This window comes from Dipodomys spectabilis, unplaced genomic scaffold (assembly GCF_019054845.1).
Source record: "Dipodomys spectabilis isolate Male_0828 unplaced genomic scaffold, ASM1905484v1 ptg000499l, whole genome shotgun sequence".
Taxonomy (NCBI): Eukaryota; Metazoa; Chordata; class Mammalia; order Rodentia; family Heteromyidae; genus Dipodomys; species Dipodomys spectabilis.
This window is the reverse complement of record NW_024871176.1, coordinates 2,417,109-2,424,429: the sequence shown is the minus strand read 5'-3', so window position 1 is coordinate 2,424,429 and position 7,321 is coordinate 2,417,109.

The window sequence follows — 7,321 nt, the reverse complement described above, 5'->3', positions numbered from 1 at the left end:
CTGTGGCTCAAATGGTAGAGCACTAGCTTTGAATAAAGCAAAAGTGAAGGGACTGTGCCCAGGCCCTGAGGTCAAGCCCCAGGACCAGCACACAAATAAATAAATGTAATTATAGTGCAAATAAAGAGAGGTGAAGGGCAGGGAAGGAGGAGAGAGACCACATTTCTTCCCACATTTCTGTAATATATGTATGTATTTATTTGTCGGTCGTGGAGCTTGAACTCTGGGCCTGGGCGCTGTCCCTGAGCTCTTCAGCTCAAGGCTAGCGCTCTACCACTGGAGCCACAGCGAGAGTCCCCGGCCTCCGGCTTTCTGTAATACACTGAAGCTCTTTCCTGCCCTTGCTTGCAACTCCAGGCCCAATAAGTTAAATAAATAATGGCAACCCCGAGGTGCAATTACAGTGACACAGTCTGTTGTCCAAAGGAGCTTTGTTGAACTTATTTTCCATGAAAAACCCTCTTTGGGAACTGCTAAAACAAAGAAAGTGTATTTTTCCTGATGGTAAACTGAGGCAGGAAGCTCATAGCTGCTGCTTTAATTCCTGTTTTCCCTTTCCCCTACACCCCCCTCCTTGGATTCTAGACACTGGATCTTTACCCTGTAGTTGGCAGGGACATCAGGTCTTGTCCATTTCCTCCATGTGACTCTGTGTGTGTGTGTGTGTGTGTGTGTGTGTGTGTGTGTGTGTGTGCGCGCGCACGCACGCACCAGCATCTATTTGTTGATTTAATGACTGCATTTGTGTGTCAAATTGGTTGGTTTTGATCTAGCAGCACTCATCCCCACCTCAAAAACAAGCTGTACAAGGGTCAGCATTCACTGGGAGGTTTCCAGCTCAGAGCCTGGAACTTTCTATGTCCCTCCTGGTGCCCAGCAAGGACAACTGCACAAAATAGGCCTCCCCTGGGGCTGTGCTGACCCTGCATCGTTGGAGTGCTGTTGGGAGGGATGGGGTACACCTGCCAGCCTTTGCACCCCACGCTCTGACCCAGCCCCTTTCACAGCCTGCTACATTCCAATGGACCCCCGTGGAGCAACCCAGGCTGGCTTTCCCCAGGTCCTGACACCTGCACACAGGTATAGCCAGGGCCCAGAGGGCCTACTTCACCCGGAGGAAACTCAGCCAGTCATCTCCTCTGCTTGGGGTCCAGGAGCTGTGACGCGTACTGTGCTGCCCGCTCACATTTCTGGCTCACTTTGGATCCCTGACAAAGTAGGCCACCATCCATCCCAGCCCTAGTTTCTGTGTCTGGAAACAGAAAAGGTTGCCCAGCCCTCCCCCTTCCCAGGAGACTGTCCTGGGGGTCAAATCCGTTCTAAAGACATCAACAAAGATCCTCACAGCTTTCTGGCATCTTTTAGAGTCTGTCACTGGAATTGCCCCTGGGCTGGGGCCCCTAAATCCACACTAGACAGCGAAACACAGATCCACATCCCCCTCTGGGCAGGAAGGCTACTGGAGGCTGATTTGGATTTGTTTTTCCATCTCCAGGCTAAGTGCTTTACATCTGTAAGCTGGTTCTGTCCTCCGAGCCCACTGGAAAATTGGGTATTAATGATCATTTCCATTTTACAGATGGCTCCTGTAGCTACTTTACAAAATCAATAGAAGAGTCACAATTTGAACTCTTTTGGTTTGTGTGTGTGTGTGTGTGTGTGCGTGTGCGCGCGTGTGCACTGGTGTGTGCCAGTCCTGGGGTTTAAACTCGGGGCCTGGGCGCTATACCTGAGTTTTTGTGCTCAAGGCTAGTGCTCTCCCACTTGAGCCACAGCTCCACTTCTGACGTTTTGATGGATCACTGGAAAGAAGAGCCTCACAGACTTTTCCTTCCAGGGCTGACTTTGAACAGTGATCCTCGGATCTCAGCCTCCTGAGTAGCTGGGATGATAGGCGTGAGCCACCAGTGCTGAGTAGCGGGACTCAAAGTTGGAGCCAGCAAGTGCTCTGCCTCTGAGCCACACCCCTAGTCTGTGGTTTCCATCAGAGATGCAGAGTTGGGTCTCTGAAGACTTTATCAGGCTGTCTACTATTTCTGTCCCATTCTACCTCCTGCTGGCATCTGTCCCCTCTCTAGAGGGATCTCTGAAAGGTTTCCTAGCAACGACCTGCATCTCTCTCCACCTGGACACATTCTCCTGGGTGCCTGGGACAGGCAGGGCCAGCAGAGCAGACCTGGCAGGAAGAAGCCTGCCCAGTTGGGTGTTTCACTTGTAGGCAAACAAACAATCCTACCTGGACCCCACAGCCCTGTGCAGAATCTTCATTCTTCGGAGCAGAAAACCTGCCGAACCTTCCAGTAACACTTTTGCCTTCTATCCAGAAGGGAGAACTGGGGGGGGGTGCGGATGACACAGCAGAGAAGTTCCTGGAATCAGGCAAAATTCCAAAAAGGAGCTGGCAGGTGCAATGGAACACAGAGTCTGCTATTTTTAACCGGACCCAGAGATCAGGAGGGTGAAGCTCAGTGGTTCTGACAAGCACATGACTTGGAGGTGATCCGTCCTGTGTGCCCCCCCACTCCCCAAGGGACCAGCCAGGTGATTATCTTGCTTCCCAAGAAATGGGGGAGCCAGAGGCTGGAGAGGAGCCTGCACCCTCTAGGTAAGAACAGCTCAGAAGGGCACATGTGAATGGGCGCTAGTATTGGTGATGGTGGTGTGTGTGTGTGCGCGTGTGTGTGCCTGTGTGCCAATTCCCCTGGCATAAGTACTTCCATCACCGGATTGCAAGCTACCATCAGGAAGTTACCAATCTCTAAGACACATCCCCTGGCCAAAGCAGAGACCACTGGTATGGCCGCTCTGTGCCCTACTGAGGTTCCTTCAAGGAGAAAAAAGTTTTGACAAGGAAAGCAACAAGCTAGATTACTAGAGCCTGGGCTGGCTGGGAGTGGGCTGCGAGTCAGACTCCTGAAGAAAAGTCTTTGATCACTGGCTCCTGTGTTCTATAAACTCAGGCTCACCACTGCCAGACGGAATGCATTTGCTAGCCAAGACAAAGGTTATTTTCCTCACTGCAAATTAGGACATTGGTTTGACATGTGTTGAATTTGTGAAGCACCAAGAGAGGAGGAAGGAAGAAAGAAAAAGGAAGGAAGGGAAGAAGGAAGGAGAAGAAAGAGAGAGACAGAGAAAGACAGATGGAGCTTACTAATTTGTTTTAAAGGGCTGTGCTGCATGCAATGGTACAGAACTACAAACTTAATTAGGCTGGAATAGAACAGGGTTCCAGTGGCTCATGCCTATAATCCTAGCTACTCAGAAAGTGGAGGTTCCAAGGACAGTTGTTTGTAGCCAACCCCCAGCAGAAAAGCCCTTGAGACTCTATTTCCAATTAACTAGCAAAATGCTGGATTGGAGGCATGGGTCATGTGATAGAGTGCTGGCTGAGCAAGCAAAAAGTCCTGAGTCCAAGGCCCAGTACCTGGTGGGGGGGGGGGGGGGGAAGCCTGCCTCTCTATGATATATCCTAAATTCTATCTGGCCGGAGTTCAATCAAGTCATATTTTCTTTTGTGCCAGTTCTGGGGCTTGAACTCAGGGCGTAGGCACTATTCCTGAGCTTCTTTTGCTTAAGGAACTCTACCACTCCAGCCATAGCACTACTTCTGGCTTTTTTTGTGTATGTGGTGCTAAGGAATTGAACCAGGGCTTCACGCAGGCTAAGCAAGCACTCTACCACTAAGCCATAAACCCAACCCCTTAAGTCATACTTTATATCATTACCCCCATGCTTTTTTTTTTTCTTACTCCAGGCTAGCATTTAGCCATAGCTAAATATAATTTTAGCCATAGCTCCACTTTTGGCTTTCTTTTTGATGGTTCACTAGTGATGTGTCTTCAGATTTTCCTGCCCAGGCTGGCTTTGAATAGTGACCCTTAGATCTTAGCCTCCTGAGTAGCTAGGATTACAGGGGTGAGCCACTGGTGCCTGGCTCAAATCCTTTAGATATGATTCAGGTTGAGGTTGAGGATTGACTGGAACCATGATCCTCAGACTCTTGCCTCCTAAGTAACTCAGATTTCAGGCTTGAACCACTATACCCAGCATGCATCACCATGCCCGGTTTACAGTAACAGTTCCTAGGGGCTGGTGGCATGGTTTAGTGGTAGAGCACCTGCCTGGCAAGATTGAGGCCCTGAGTTCAAATCTTAGGACCACCTCTCCCCCCTCAAAAGAAGAACAAAAATTATTAAAAATAGCAGTTTTAAAACCTGACAGTGGAAAAATTAATAACATTGGAAAATTCCAGTGGCTCACGCCTGCAATCGTGGCTACTCAGGAGTCTGAGATCTGAAGATTGAAGTTCAAAGCAATCCTAGGCAAGAAAGACCATAAGGCTCTTATTTCTGATTAACCTTCAAAAAGCCAGAAAGGGAGCTGTGGCTTAAATGGTAGAGCAATAGCCTTGAAAGAAAAAAGTTCAGGGACAGCTCCCAAGCCCTGAGTTCAAGCCCCAGGACCTGTACACACACACACACACACACACACACACACTTTTTTTTTTTCGGTCGGTCGTGGGGCTTGAACTCTGGGCCTGGGCGCTGTCCTTCAGCTCTTCAGCTCAAGGCGAGCACTCTACCACTTGAGCTACAGCGCCACTTCCGGTTTTCTGGTGGTTTATTGGAGATAGGAGTCTCACAGTCTTTCCTGCCCGGACTGGCTTTGAACCGTGATCCTCAGATCTCAGCCTCCTGAGTAGCTAGGATTACAGGCGTGAGCCACCAGCGCTCGGCACACACACACACTTTAACCAGCTAAAAATACAGCTAAGCTTGCAGGTCTAAATTGTTATTATAAACAGGTTGATTGGAGCCTGAAGAGGAAACAAAACTCACATTCAAACTTGGGTCACTAGGTGGCGCTCTCACCCATGAACAGAGTCCAATCTCAACCACCAGCCAAAGCCATTTAAGAGATGAGTTGGCCAAGCTTTGTGGAACTCAAAGAATTTGAGATTTTTGATTTCACCAACAGCTGCTGTTTCCCAGAGGAGGTATCCAGGCCCAGAGTTGTTCAGCAGCTCAAGGTCAGAGCTCCAGGGTAAAGCCAAGACTCACCCACACTTGCCCAAGTTTTGCTATCTCTAAAATGTATCACATAGAACTGACTCATTCAAGAGAGTATGAAGGATAGCAGGCAGGGTTTTCTTCTGTGGGTGAACACAGGGACCATGGGACCACTTCCTCGACTAGGGTCCGGCCTCCCATTAATGCCAACACCACCAATGCATCGAATGATCCATGCATTGATGAGGTCATAGGCTTCAGGATCCCTCAGTTGACACCCAAGTCCCCTCCCCACCCCATGAGCCCGTGGGGAACATCTCAGATGGGAACTGCAGTTGGCTCAGATGCATGCCAGGGTTACTTGTATATCTGCTTGTCCTTAAGAAAGTGCATCTTTTTTCCCTCAGACTCAGTTTCTGGCCCACACTAATAGTTCCCACCAGATATGAAAAAAATCAAAAATGAGTAATTGTCCAGGTGCTGGTGGCTCATGCCTGTAATCCTAGTTACTCCAGAGACTGAGATCTGAGGATCAAGTCAGCCCAGGACTTTTGTTGTTGTTGGTGGTGGTGGTGGTGGGGCTTGAATTCAGGCTGTCCCTGAGCCTCTTTGGCTCAAGGCTAGTGCTCTACCACTTGAGCCACAGTGCCAATTCTGTTTTGAGTGGCTAATTGGAGATAAGAGTCTCATGGGGATGCTGGCTGCATCTCAATAACTTCAAGATGAGGTTGTCACCTCCTCCAGGAAGCCTTCCTGGTGCACTCAGTACCAATAGGTATTTAGGTATATAGCCTTTGCATCTGTAGAAAGGTAAATCACCAGCTTCTACTTATCTGCCTTCTTGCTCCAGCCTGTCCTCCTGAAGGCATAGATAAGTCTTGCTCATTTCTGGGTCCCAGGGGCCAGCACAGGGCTTGGCACACCATAGCTGTTCAGTGGATAAGTATGGCTTTGGGGCAGATAGAAATAGGTCCGACACTGAATAGATCCCTCTGTAGCTCACAAAGCTCTAGAATCTTCTTGATGGTTCTCATTTGCTCAGAACCATCTCCTAGGAGATGAGCTCAGTCTGGTCTACAGAGGGGTTACTTACCTTCTCTGCCCCAAGGTACAGCCTGATCTGGGGGCCTCTTTCCTGGACATTTGCATCCATGTTGATAGAATGTCATGTCATGTACCTGCTTCCACTAGCCCATGGCGATCTCTCCACTTTCTCCCACTGTCCGTGGTCCCGGGCGCGTGGCACATGCCTATAAGCCCAGCTCCTGTTTAACGTTTCCACTCAAGGCTGCTGTCTACTACTTGAGCCACACCTTTCTGGATTTTTGTTCGTTAACTGGAGATAAGTGTCTCAGGGATTTGTTTCCCCGGTCTGTTTTGAACCAGGGTCCTCAGATCTCAGACTTTGAGTAGCTAGAATTACAGAGGAGAGCCACAGAAAGCTTAGTGACAGGCAGGGTTAAGTAGATTATTATCCACTAACAATTTGGGGCAGGCGGCCATCTCTGTACTCAATACAGAAGGACGGCTTACCACTCGAGTCCAAGGACTTCAGCAAATGGAACAAAGGCCAAATATATATTTCACAATCTCACAAGGTCAAATTCTCCAAAGAGGTACCGCTGGGTAAAAAGCAAGCATGTTAGACCATTTGCTAGATTCTGCCAACTACTAAAAAAAAAAGACCCCACCCCCTCCCACTCCTTCGGCACTTCCTACTAAGGTTGGATATCTCAGGTTTCTTAGACTGGACATTTTCAGCCTGTGCCAGTAGCTCACGCCTGTAATCCTATCTACTTGGGAGGCTGAGATCTGAGGATCACAGTTTGAAGCCATCCAGGGAGGACAAACCTGAGAGACGCTTATCTCCTATTAACCAGTCAAAAAGCCACAGAAGTGGAGCTCGAATTGTAAAGTGCCAACCTTTAGTGAAAAAGCCAAGCAAGAACGAGAGGTCCTGACTTCAAGCAAAAGGAAAAAAACCAAAAGACTAGCTACTTCCAGGCCCCATTGGTCTTCTGATCACCATAGTGTGAACTTCATTATACGGTGGGAATGATAATATTTTGGACATACTGGGTTAACTATATTATTAAAAGTAATTGCACCCATTAACTTGTCTTTCTGTTTTATTCCTCTGACTAGCAATGGGGTGTGATCTAAGCTAAGGACCTTGCATTTGCAAGGCAGGCTCTTTACCACTTGAGCCATGCCTCCAGTCCTGCTTTTATGTTGGCTAACTGTGAGATAGGGTCTCAATTAGTGCCCTAGTCCACCTGAACCACAGTCGTCCAGCTTGTGTTCCTCTG